The following is a 14,057-nucleotide window of genomic DNA, read 5'->3' as shown; positions in this document are numbered from 1 at the left end:
CTACTGTACCAGAACATCTTACGAGCCAGTAACTGGTTTACTTTGCAGTATTTGTAGCTTTGGGATAACCATGTTTGCATTTCTGTTCTGAAATCATGCAGACTACTTTACGTATCATGAATGCTACTTGGTAGGTGTGAAGCTTAATAGATAAGGTTTATCTTGGTTTGTATTGTAAATATACTTATTTTATAAGAATCTATTAAGATTTTTATGAATGGCAGAGGCATCATATTCAGTCAAATGATGATGATCATTGATTTATGCCATGTTTTAAATTTCAGGAGGTATGATTTATGAATGGTTGCTTTTATTCTCTGTGCTATAGGACTAATGTTCAGGAAGTACCATTCTGTACAGTAAAGTCAAACATATTTCCTACTGTCTCCTCTGCCACATTTGTTGTGTGAAGTATTATGCAGATCCGTATGTATGTGATGTATGTGGTATTGACTTCTGTGCTTGGTGTAGAAATGGACTAAGTTTCTGTCTTCTGCATGCAGTTATCTCTATGGATCAGTGTAATTTGATAAAGTGCTGTCAATTCCCCATATACTGTGGATGTTTTCTTTATTTTTATTTTGATTTTTTAAATTTATTTATTTATTTATACTTTTCTCCAAACCCTTCTCCAAATTTTGGCTTCATATTTCCTGCTATAAATATTTTTGTTTCCCCTTCTAAGAAATACTGACACATAGACATTTTGGTTGTCCTTCTTCTTGAGCTTTATGTGATCTGTGGATTGCACCTTGGCTCATCTGAGCTTTGGGGCTACTATTCACTTATCAGTGAGTGCACACCATCTGTGTTATTTTCTGGGGTCACCTCACTCAAGATGATATTTTCTAGTTCCATCCTTTTGCCTATGAATTTCATGAAGTCATTGTCTTTTTAATAGCTGAGTAGTACTGCGTTTGTGTAATTGTACCACATTCTCTGTATCCATTCTTTTGTTGATGGACTTCTGGGTTCTTTCCAGATTCTAGCTATTAAAAATAAGGCTTCTATGGACTTACTGGAGCATGTTTGTCTGTTATATGTTGGAGCATCTATTGATTCTATGCCCAGGAATGAGTATACCTGGGTCCTCAGGTAGTACTATGTCCAATTTTCTGAGGAAACTCCCAACTGATTTCCAGAGCAGTTGTACTGGCTTGCTATCCAAGTAACAGTGGAGGAGTGTTCCTCTTTCTCCACATCCTTGCCAGCATCTGTCATCACCTGAGTTTTTGTTCTTAGCCATGCTGAGGGGTGTGAGGAGGAATCTCAGCATTGTTTTGATTTCCATTCCCCTGATGACTAAGGTTGTTGAACATTTCTATAGGTACTTCACAGCCATTCAATATTCCTCAGCTTAGGACTTTAGTTGTGTGAACAGACACCATGGCCGAGGCAACTCTTAAAAGGACACCATTTCATTAGGGCTGGTTTACAGCTTCAGAGGTTCAGACCTGTTATCATCACAGCAGGATCACTGCAGCCACCAATCAGACATGGTGAAGGAGGATCTGAGAGCTGTAGATCTTCATCTGGATGGTCCTACAGAATACTGCCTTCTAGGCAGCTAGGATGAGTGTGTTAAACCCCTTACACACAGTCGCACACCTACTCCAACAGGGCCACACCTACTCCAACAGGACCATGCTTCTAATAGTGCCACCCCTGAGCCAAGGAAATATAAACCATCACATCCAACTCCACCATATTAATCCTTCTGACCTAGGAGCGTGGGGCCTTTCCATGTTACTGTATCTTCTTCTGTTAATTTACGTTAAGTTTAGAGTTTTTAACTGTACAAGTCATTCAATTCCTTGGTTATATTTAATGTATAATATCTGTGAGAATCTGTTAGTTTGCTTATTTGCAGAGTGTGCTGGGTATTTGGATTTAAGAAACTAACTTGGTTTGATGCATTCCTTTTCCTCTAATACAATGCTGAACAATTGAATAGCTGCAGGGGAATTTTGGTGGAGGCTTTAGAGTCTTTTGTGTATATCAACCACCCAGGCCTAAATAAAGTGACATTGGCTTCATTCTTTCAAGGGTGTACATCTATCTCATTCACTTGTGCTGTTATTCTAGCTAAGACTTCAATGATTTTATTGAACAGGGGAAGATCAAATATACTTTTCACATTTCTGATTTCTGATTTAGTGTGAATGCTTGGGCATATATATTTTAGAATGATACTTGCTGTGTACCATTCTTATCTTGTCTTTATTATATTGAACTGTATCCTGGGTCTGATGGTTTATATGTGTGAAGCCCAGGGAATAGCAATATTCCAAGTTGTGACCATGTTGGAATGTGTGTCACTGAGGTGTAGGCTTTAGGACCCTGATCCTAGCTGCATGGGAGTCAGTCTTAAACTAACAGCCTTCACATAAAGATGTAGTCTCTCAGCTCCTCCTGCACCATGTCTCCCTGGATGCCACCATACCCCTACCTTGATGATAATCAAGTGAACCTCTGAACACATAAACCAGCCCCAATTAAACGTTGTCCTTCATAAGATTTGTCTTGGTCATGGTGTCTATTCACAGCAGTAATACCCTAACTAGGACACTGGGTATCCCTATTCTCTCAAGGATGTCTTTCAATACTAACGTTGAATAATTTCAAAACCATTTTACCTCTCCTCAGTTGGTCATATAGACTCTGACTTTAATAATGCAATAAATAATATTTAATCCTCTAGATAGACAAGATCTTATCTGCATCTCTAGGATCATGAGAGCTTGATAATGGTGAATTATCATTTTGATGTAGATATGAATAATTTCTTAAAGGGTTATACTGACAATTTTACATCTACAAAGATCCAAAGAATTTTTAATTAGTAAATAAATTAATCAATTTTACACTCTAGATATTATTCCCCTCCTGGCCCATTCCCCAAGAATTCTGGATCCCATAACCCCCCGCCAATTCTACTGGGGATATCCACACCCACAAAACGTCTAAACTTCCTGGGGCCTCCAATCTCTTGAGGATTAGTGGCATCTTCTGTGACAGAAGCCTGACCAAGGGGTCCTCTGCTATATATTACATATACTTTTGTTTTATTTTTTATATTTTTATTCACTTTATATCTCAATCATTGCCCCCTCTGAGACCATCCTAACACCATTCTTCCTTCCATCCCACCTCTCCTCCTCCTCTAAGAGGTTGAACTCCCCAGCCCCGTGAGTATTCCCGCACCTTGCCACATCAAGAAACAGCAGGATTACGTTCATCCACTCCTACTGAGTCTAGAAAAAGTATCAGATTTCACAGACAAGAAACGGCTTTAAAAAGAGCTCCCACCCCACTTTTAGCACTCGAAATAAAGAGTGAGCTGCACATCTTCAACAAATGTGTGTCAGACAAGGTCTGCTTCATGTACTACATAGTTCAGTCTCTGAGAGGTCCCAAAGGTTCAGTTTAGATGACTCTGTTGGTATTCTGTGTAGTTGATGTTCTGTTCCAGGCCCTCACTCATTCCCCTAAATCTCCCATAAGAGTCTGTAGGCATGATACAATGTTTCACTATGGGTTTCTGAATCTGTTTCAGTCAGCTGCTAGGTAGAACCTGTCAGCGGAGGTTTAAGTGATTCCTTTGTCTTCTAGTATAACAAAGTATCATTAATATTGTCAGGAACTTGTACTTGCCTGTGGATGGGTCTAAACTTGGACCTTTATAGGTTGTCCATTCCCATAGTCTCTGCTCCACATTTCTCTCTGCATTTCTTGTAGGAAGGATAAACTTGGGGTCAAAAGTTTTGTGTCTTCTTATGGGTTGTTGTCCTTATATTCCCACTGGAGTTCCTGTGTGGCTACAGAAGTGGCATCTTCAGTTTCCATATCCCCACTGCCAGGAGTATCAGCTAATGTCACCACTATTTACCGTGGGAAATTTCCCACTCCAGGTGTCTGGTATATCCTCAAGATGTTCCCACCTTCCGCACCCCACAACTCTGTCTCTCTCTGCCTCTGTCTGTCTCTCTCTCTGTCTCTCTGTCTCTGTCTCTGTCTCTCTCCTCTCTCTCTCTCTGTCTCTCTCTCTCTCTTATTCTCTCTGTCTCTCTCTCCCTCTCTCCAGCTATAGGTTTTCATTTACACTTCTGGTTCTCCAGCCCTCTCTTCTGTCTCTCCTCAAACTTCATACTCAACTCATTCCCTATTCCTCTTCCTATCCTTCTCTTACTCAGTCCTCTCCCTACATATTTCTCCTATGACTATTTTATTCCCCCTCCTAAGTGAGAATCAGGTATTTTATATTGAGCTTTCCTTCATATTCAGTATCTTTCTGTATATACGGTATATTATGATTACACTGTAATTTTGACTAATAAGCACTTATAAGTCAGTACATTCAATGCATGTTTTTGGGTGTGGGTTACCTAACTCAGGATGATATTCTCAATTTCCACCTATTTGCTTGCAAAATTCAAGATGTCTTTGTTTTTCATAGCTGAATAGTATTCTACAGTGCAAATGTACCACATTATTTTTTATCCATCCTTGTTTTAGGGGCAATTGAATTGTTTCTAGTTTATGGGTATTATGAACAAAGCTACTATGATCATAGTTGAGCAAGTGTCCCTGTTGTATAGTAGGTAACCGTTTGTGTAAATGCCTAGAAGAGGTATAGCTAGGTCTTGAGGTAAAATTATTTTGAGTATTCAGAGAAAATGCCAAATTAATTTTCCAAATTGATTGTACAAATTTCTACTCCAGCAACAATGAAAAAATCTTTTCTGTGCTCCACATCCTTACCAGCATGTACTATCACTTGAAATTATGGACTTAGCCTTTCTAACAGTGTATATGAAATCTCAGCATCATTTTGATTCTCATTTCAAAGATGGTTAAGGACTTTGAAGATTTCTTTAAGTGCTTCTTGGCCATTTGAAATTCCTTTGTTGAGAATTCTCTGCTTATCTTTGTACCCCAATTTTAATTGATAAACCCAGGGACCCGAAAGCCTGACCTGGGAGGGCTTAAGAAGTAGTGCTCTCTTGAAGAGCTCCAACTGCCATGGACAAAAACAAAGCAAAATTACACTATAAAATAGGGAAAATCAATGTGGGGCTTAGAGGAATGACTCAATATTGATAAGGGTTGGTTGCATTTTCCAACAACCTATTTCTATTCTCAGAATCATCCAGTGCCTAAGAGCACTTACATCTCTGGGACCTGAACCTCTCTTCTGGACACTATAGGTGCAACATAGGTGGTAAAAACAGACACCCATGGGTAAGTATGTATTATTTTGATATTTGACCTGTATAGATACTTAGCATGTATTTCTGTGCACCAAATGAATGTAGTGTCTGTAGCATCCAGAATAGAATTCAACATCCCCTTCAAACTGTAGTTACACACAGTTGAAGGCCAAAATGTACAGCTGCATATTAGGCTCAGGTCTCCTAGAAGTGCAGTTAGCCAAAGCTCTTAACGACTGAGCCATATCTCTAGACCTAAAAATATTCCAAAGGATAAAATACTATAGAATCAATTTTTAAAGTGCACTGAAAATTTCAGAGTTGCAACAGAGTGTAGGGGGATGCAATTGTTGCAACCAAAGTAACAACAAAGAAGTTCTAGACTCATAAACAGTGAATTTAGAAGGAGAGAACTATTTTCTTGATCAGTAAGCATGAAAGAGTAGGAATTAGGTGGACCTCGCTCTCCTACAGGATTAAGAATGGAAAAAGAGTCAGTTTTAGAATTCAGAAGACAAAATTCTCTTCAACATAGAACATGGAATGTTTTGAGGTCACTTACCATCTTCTAAATTTCCACAGACATTTTCTTCTTTAAACTGCCCTCAGAAAATATTTAGTTCCATTGATTTCCAGTTTTTATAGGAATAGCCCTCTACTCTTTTTCATTTCATTCGTAAGATTTTTTATTTACATATGAAATGATTCCCCTCCAGAAAACCTCAGCCCATCACATCACCCCACACCATGCCTCCACAAGGGCACTCCCCACCCTCCCACCCACTCCCACCTGCTTCCCTGCCCTGGCATTCTCCTTCACTGGGGCATTGTGTCTTCACAGGACCACAGGCCTCCCTTCCCATTGATGCCCAACAAGGTCCATCTTCTGCTCCATATTCTGCTGGAGCCAGGGGTTGCTCCATGTGTATGCTTTACTTGGAGCTTTAGTCCCTGGATGCTCTGCGGTATCTGGTTGGTTGACATTGTTTTTCTTCCTATGGGGTCCTTTCTCTAACTCCTCCATTGTGGTCCCACTTCTCAGTCCAATGGTTTGTTGAGAACATTGCCTCTAAATTTCTCAGGCTCTGGCAGAGCCTCTCAGATGACACCTATATCAGGCTCCTGTCAGCATGCACCTCTTGGCATCCCCAAGAGTGCCTGAGTTTGGTGACTGCATGTGGGATGGATCCCCTTACGTTGCACTCTCTGGATGGCCTTTCCTTCAGTCTCTGCTTCACACTTTGTATTCCCTCCTATGACTAATTTATACTCCCTTTGTGTAGGGGTGTGTGTGTGTAGGTGTGTGTGTGTTTGTGTGCGTGTGTGTGTGTGTGTGTGTGTGTGTCTTTCATTCAGGAATGTAAACAATTGAGGCACGCTGTAAACCTCTCACTGGGATTTATTAAATAAATATTAATTCTATGTTCATATTGTGTAAACATTTGTGTTTATATCCTTGGTAAACTGTGATCATATTCACAATGAGGCATTTCCTTTCATTTTTCTGACGTTTCTTGTTGCTATTGTCAATATAATTGAAATAAGGTGAGGTTGGACTCTTGAATGGACACACAAGGCAGGGCCTTGTTTTCACACTTTTCTGCTTTATCAGGAGCTCTGAAGAATTAGCTACCGTATGCAGAAAAACCGTGGACTAAACCCTTCTGAAAATGTGCTGTCAACAGAAACAAAATCCTGCGCTTCCTTCACTACATGATTTTTATAAAGCTATTAGAATAAATTGATGAAGTTCATCATCACAAACATCTCCCCATTTGATTTCAAGCAGGCATGGTAACAGGATCGGCTCTGCATGGCAAACCTGAGGCCTGAATGATGTAGGAGGAGGAGCCGGAGGCAGAGATGGATCTTTGCTATCAGCATGATTTATTGTGTGCTGTCTCCCAGGTTTATCATGTCCCTATTTATGTTGTGAGTGTGTGGGGGTTGTGGGTTTTTGAACATTTCTATGTTTAATATTTAATTGAATACTGTTGATATTTACTTTGTATAATTGACAGACTGTGTGAATTTTCTCTTGATAACTGACAGACTATTGGAAATTCCTATGCACAATTGGCTTGCTGTGGTCATTTCCTATGCATGCATGGCATGCACTTAGTTTTTCCTATGGATGACTCTCAAGCAATGTGTGTGTCCTCTAGATGACTAACAGACTGTGTGTGTTTCCAATAGATGACTGAAAGGCTGTTGACTTTCTCTGTGGATTTTCAGAGGATATGGGCATTTTTTAGAAATGGTTCTAAGGCTGTGGGCAATTCCTATGGGTGTTTGATAGGCTGCAGGTTTTTCCCACAGATGGTTGCCAGGTTGGGGGTCTGCCATGTAGGTGACAATCAGGCTGTAACTCCTTCCTACGGATGATTGACATGTTGTAGGTGTTTCCTATGAATGCCTGACAGGTTGTGGGTACTTTCTATGGATGATTTGCAGGTAGCAGTCAGCTAATATGGATGACTGACTGGAAGGCTGTGCATGTTTGCTATGCATATTGAACAATTGTAGATGTGTACTATGTATGGTTGACAGGCGTTGGGTGTTCCTTATGAATGATGGACAGGGTGTGGGTATTTCCTGTGAATGACTGACATAGTGTGGGCTTGTACTTTGGACAAGTGACAAAGTTGGTATGTGTTTCCTACGGTTGAGAGACAGGCTGTTGACTCTACCTATGAATAATTGACAGGCTCTAAGATATGTTATGAAAGACTGACAAGCTGTGGGTCTCTCCATTGAATGAGAGGCTATGGGAGTTTCTAATGAATGACTAACAGGCTCTGAAGGGTTTGTATATAACTTTGTGGGCATGTCCTGTGGGTGATTAATAGACTATGGCCATTTGTTAGGTCTGATTGACAGACTCTGATAATTTCTTCTGGGTGACTGGCAGGTTTTGTGAGTTGCTGATAGATGATTGACAGGATGAGGGGGTTTCCAGTGGATGACTGACAGGACATGGGCAATTCTTATGGATGGTTGCCAGGCTGTGGGCTTTTCCTTTGGATAATTAACAGGCTATGTAGGTTTTAGGGACAGATTTTTGATAACCTGTATGACTTGTGGGTGACTGACATGTTGTGGGTCTTATGCTAGATGACTGACACAACATAGGCATGACCTACAGATGCAGATCTACAGACTATTTGTATCTCCGTAAATTTTAGCAACAAATGAAAAATTGAAACCCCCAGTCACCAATACTTTGACTCTTTTCATTTCCAAATTTCATTTTTTTACACCCACGATTAAGGTTTCCATATTTGCTGCCATTAGGATCACCACATACTGCTTAGGTAATAGATAAAGTATCCATGGTAACACAGGGGCTAAAAGGTAGTAAAGCAGGACCTCAGGCTTTGTGGTAAAATGGTCGATGTGTCCCTGGACTTACAACAAATTGGGTAAATATAAATAAAAGGAGATAACCTATGGCATCCAATCTCCTATACATGAGAGTCCAAAAGGTTTCAGCAAAAAGAAACGAGGTTTCCAAATAGCAAAGTTCATTTCATGTTATATTTACATTCATATAATGTAAGGAAGCTTGACTGGGCAGAGGAATGTAAAGGTTGAGGAATGGGAAGATCTTGAGATATATTAGAATGTGTATTATACACAATAGATATTTAAGTTACATGTGGGGAATAAATGGACTGACAGAATGAAAAAGTAAAGTTGGACAAATCAGAGTTTTAAAGAAAATATTCAATAAGCAAAAGAATATTTTCAAAATATAATTCATTCTTGCATTATTTACATGAAGCTCTACCTTAACAACTAATTAACACCCTAAAATAACAAAATGATCAAGAAGCATATGGACTTCAGAAAATATGCTGGTGTATCATCAATTCTCCTTCAAGCAAAAAAAATAGGAAATGAGAATGAGAGTGTAGATCCCTAATCTCAAATCCCGTGGGGAAGAGAGCTGAAAACTGAGAAGTGCAGAACATCCTGAAACCGCAGGACACTTCTGCTCACCTCTGCCCACATCCCTGGTCAGACAGGAAACTGCATAGTTCCTCTGGACACAGTAATATAGGAACTGTTAGCAGCAGGTACCTGCAGTTCTGGTCGGTGCCCAGAACTGAACTGAATGAGTCAAACAGCTCCCTGCTCCCAAATCCTGTGGGGGAGATAGCTGGACCCTCAGAAGTGAGGACACTCCTGAGAAATCAAAGGAGACTACCCTCTGCTCACATTCCCAGCCTAAGAGGGAATGGTCTAGTGTCATCTCTGCCTGCTGGGTGCAGGGACATAGGAGCAGTCGGGGGTGGGGGATCCTTCCAATTCCTACCTGTGCCAAGAGCTCAAAGACAGTCACCAGGAGCACCTCCATACCTGAGAGCAGAGCACCTCTTCCCAGAAATGGCTGAAAGAAAACAGGAAAACAATTCCACCTGAGTGCTGACACAGAGGCCCGTTGAAAGAACAAAAAAACAAGAATAGCAAAAACTATACTCAACAATGAAAGAACTTCCTGGGGAATCACCATCCCTCACCACAAACAGTATTACAGAGCAATAGTCATAAAAACTGTATGGTATTGGTACAGAGACCTGCAGATAGATCAGCGAAATAAAACTGAAAATCCAGAAATGTTTCCACACACCGTTGGTCACTTAATCTTTGAAAAAGGAGCTAAAATCATCCAATGGAAAAAAAGCGTTTTCAACATATGGTTCTAGATCAATGGAGGACAGCATGTAGAAGAATGCAAATAGTTACGTTCTTTTTTTTAATCTTTTATTAGATATGTTTCTTTATTTACATTTTAAAAGTTATTCCCCTTCCCAGTTTCCGGTCCATCTGCCCCCATCCCCTCCAATATCCTCCCCCATATGGGTATTACCCCATACATTCCCCTTACTGCCCCCCCACATACCCCTGCACTGGGAGTCCAACCTTCGGAGGACCAAGGGCTTTGGGTCCATTCTTATCTCCCTATACAAACCTTAAGTCCACATGGATCAAGGACCTCCAAATCAAACCACATGCACTGAAAGTAACAGAAGAAAAAGTAGGGAACTGTCTCAAACACGTGAGAACTGGGAAAAATTTCCTGAACAAAACACCAATGGTTTATGCTCTAAGATCAAGAATCAACAAATGGGATCTCATAAAACTACAAAGCTTCTATGAGGCAAAGGACACTGTTGTTAGGACAAAATAGAAATCGACAAATTGGGAAAAGATCTTTACTAATACTACATCTGATACAGGGCTAATATCAAAAATATAGAAAGAACTCAAGAACCTATGTTCCAGAGAGCCAAATAACACTATCAAAAACTGGGGTACAGAGCTAAACAAAAATTCAAAGGTGAGGAATATCGAATGGGTGAGAAGCACCTTAGGAAATGTTCAACATCCTTAGTCATCAGGGCAATGCAAATCAAAACAACCCTACAATTTCACCTCACACTAGTCAGAATGGCTAGGATAAAATCTCAGGTGACAGTAGATGCTGGTGAGGATGTGGAGAAAGAGGAACACTCCTCCATTGTTGGTAGGATTGCAAACTGGTACAACCAATTTGGAAATCAGTCTGGAGGTTCCTCAGAAAATTGAACATTCCACTACCTGAGGACCCAGCTACACCTCTCCTGGGCAAAGACCCAAATGGTGCTCCAACATATAACAAGGACACATGCTCCACTATGTTCATAGCAGACTTATTTATAATAGCCAGAAGCTGGAAAGAACCCAGATGCCCTTCAACAGAGGAATGGATACAGAAAATGTGGTACATCTACACAATGGAGTACTACTCAACTATATGATTTCATGAAATTCAGAGGCAAATGGATGGAACTGGAAAATGTCAACCTGAGTGAGTTAACCCATTCACAGGAAAACACACATGGTCTACACTCAGTGATAATTGTATGTTAGCCCAAAAGCTCAAATTACCCAAGATGCAATCCCCAGACTCCATGAAGTTCAAGAAGGATGACCAAAATTCAGATGCTTGCAATCCTTCTTAAAATGGGGAACAAAAATATTCATAGGAGGGTATACGGAGGCAAACTTTACAGCAGACACTCAAGAAACGGCCATTCAGAGCCTGCCCAACATGTGCCCCATATATATATATATATATATATATATATATATATATATATATATATATATATATATATATACAGAAATACTCACACACACAGAGAGAGAGAGAGAGAGAGAGAGAGAGAGAGAGAGAGAGAGAGAGCCACCAAAACTAGGTGAGACTGATGAAGCTAAGAAGAGCATGATGACAGGAACCGGATATAGGTCTCTCCTGAGAGACACGAGCTGAGCATGTCAAATACATAGGTAAACACTAGCAGCAACCTACTCAACTGAGAATGGGGCACCCTTGGGGAAATTACAGAAGGGACTGAAAGATCTGAAGGTTCTTGAAACCTCATAACAATATCAAGGCCTACCATCCAGAGCTTCCAGGGACTAAATCACTACCCAAAGACTTTACATAGACTGTCCCAGGACTCCAACTGCATATGCTGCAGAGTTGGAATATCATTTTTGGGCACCAGTGGAAGGGGAAGTCCTTGGTCCTGCCAAGGATGGACCCCAGAGCAGGGAAATGTCGGGGGCATAGAAAGGGGGAGTGAATGGGATGGCCACAGTTATGATGAAGGAGGAGGGGATAGGAGGCTTACGGACAGGAAAATGGGAAAGGAATGTACATTTGAACATAAATAAATATATCCAATTAAAAAGAAGAAAAATAAAACAGACTGAAGGAGCTGAAGGGGCTTTCAATCCCATAGGAATAACAACAACATCAACCATCCAGACCCTCCAGAGCTCCCAGAGACTAAACCATCAACCACTAAGCCACTACCCAAAGACTATACATGGACTGACCCTGGTCTCCAACTGCATAGGTAGCAATGTAGTAGGGCACCGGTGGAAGGGGAAGCCCTTGGTGCTGCCAAGACCTAATGCCCAGTGAACAGGATTGTTGTGGGGAGGGTTGTAAGGTGAGGAGGATGGAAAGGGGAACACCCATATAGAAGGGGAGGGGAAGGGGTTAGGGGGATGTTTGCTTGGAAACCAGGAAAGGTAATAACAATTGAAATGTAAATAAGAAATACTCAAGTTGAGGAAACAGACCAGATAAACAGTTCTCTGCACCCAAATCCCGTGGGAGGGAGAGCTAAAACTACAGAGAGGCAGACACACCTGGGAAACCAGAAGAGACTGCACTCTGCACACATCCAGACGCCAGAGGAAAACACCAAACGCCATCTGGAACCCTGGTGCACGGAGGCTCCCGGAAAGAGCAGCGCAGATCTCCTCGGTTGCTGCCGCCGCGGAGAGGACTTAGGCAGTACCCCACGAGCACACTTGAGCCTCGGAACCTCAGGTAGGACCAACTTTTCCCCTGCAAGTGACCTGCCTGCTGAACTCAAGACACAGGCCCACAGGAACAGCTGAAGACCTATAGAGAGGAAAAACTACACGCCCGAAAGCAGAAAACTCTGTCCCCATAACTGGCTGAAAGAAAACAGGAAAACTGGTCTACAGCACTCCTGACACACAGGCTTATAGGACAGTCTAGCCACTGTCAGAAATAGCAGAAAAAAGTAACACTAGAGATAATATGATGGCGGGAGGCAAGTGCAGGAACCCAAGCAACAGAAACCAAGACTACATGGCATCATCGGAGCCCAATTCTCCCACCAAAATAAACATGGAATATCCAAACACACCAGAAAAGCAAGATCTAGTTTCAAAATCATATTTGATCATGATGCTGGAGGACTTCAAGAAAGACGTGAAGAACTCCCTTAGAGAACAAGTAGAAGCCTACAGAGAGGAATCGCAAAAATGCCTGAAAGAATTCCAGGAAAACACAATCAAACAGTTGAAGGAATTAAAAATGGAAATAGAAGCAATCAAGAAAGAACACATGGAAACAACCCTGGATATAGAAAATCAAAAAAAGAGACAAGGAGCTGTAAATAGAAGCCTCACCAACAGAATACAAGAGATGGAAGAGAGAATCTTGGGAGCAGAAGATTCCCTAGAAATCATTGACTCAACTGTCAAAGATAATGTAAAGCGGAAAAAGCTACTGGTCCAAAACATACAGGAAATCCAGAACTCAATGAGAAGATCAAACCTAAGGATAATAGGTATAGAAGAGAGTGAAGGCTCCCAGCTCAAAGGACCAGTAAATATCTTCAACAAAATCATAGAAGAAAACTTCCCTACCCTAAAAAAAGAGATACCCATAGGCATACAAGAAGCCTACAGAACTCCAAATAGATTGGACCAGAAAAGAAACACCTCCTATCACATAATAGTCAAAACACCAAACGCACAAAATAAAGAAAGAATATTAAAAGCAGTAAGGGGAAAAGGTCAAGTAACATATAAAGGCAGACCTATCAGAATCACACCAGACTTTTCGCCAGAAACTATGAAGGCCAGAAGATCCTGGACAGATGTCATACAGACCCTAAGAGAACACAAGTGCCAGCCCAGGTTACTGTATCCTGCAAAACTCTCAATTAACATAGATGGAGAAACCAAGATATTCCATGACAAAACCAAATTTACACAATATCTTTCTACAAATCCAGCACTACAAAGGATAATAAAGGGTAAAGCCCAACATAAGGAGGCAAGCTATACCCTAGAAGAAGCAAGAAACTAATCGTCTTGGCAACAAAACAAAGAGAAGAAAAGCACACAAACATAACCTCACATCCAAATATGAATATAACAGGAAGCAATAATCACTATTCCTTAATATCTCTCAACATCAATGGCCACAACTCCCAAATAAAAAGACATAGATTAACAAACTGGATA

Source organism: Rattus norvegicus, chromosome 16 (genome assembly GCF_021556685.1).
Source record: "Rattus norvegicus strain SHRSP/BbbUtx chromosome 16, alternate assembly SHRSP_T2T, whole genome shotgun sequence".
Lineage (NCBI taxonomy): Eukaryota > Metazoa > Chordata > Mammalia > Rodentia > Muridae > Rattus > Rattus norvegicus.
The sequence above is the reverse complement of the archived record's forward strand: the minus strand, read 5'-3'. Positions refer to the sequence as shown.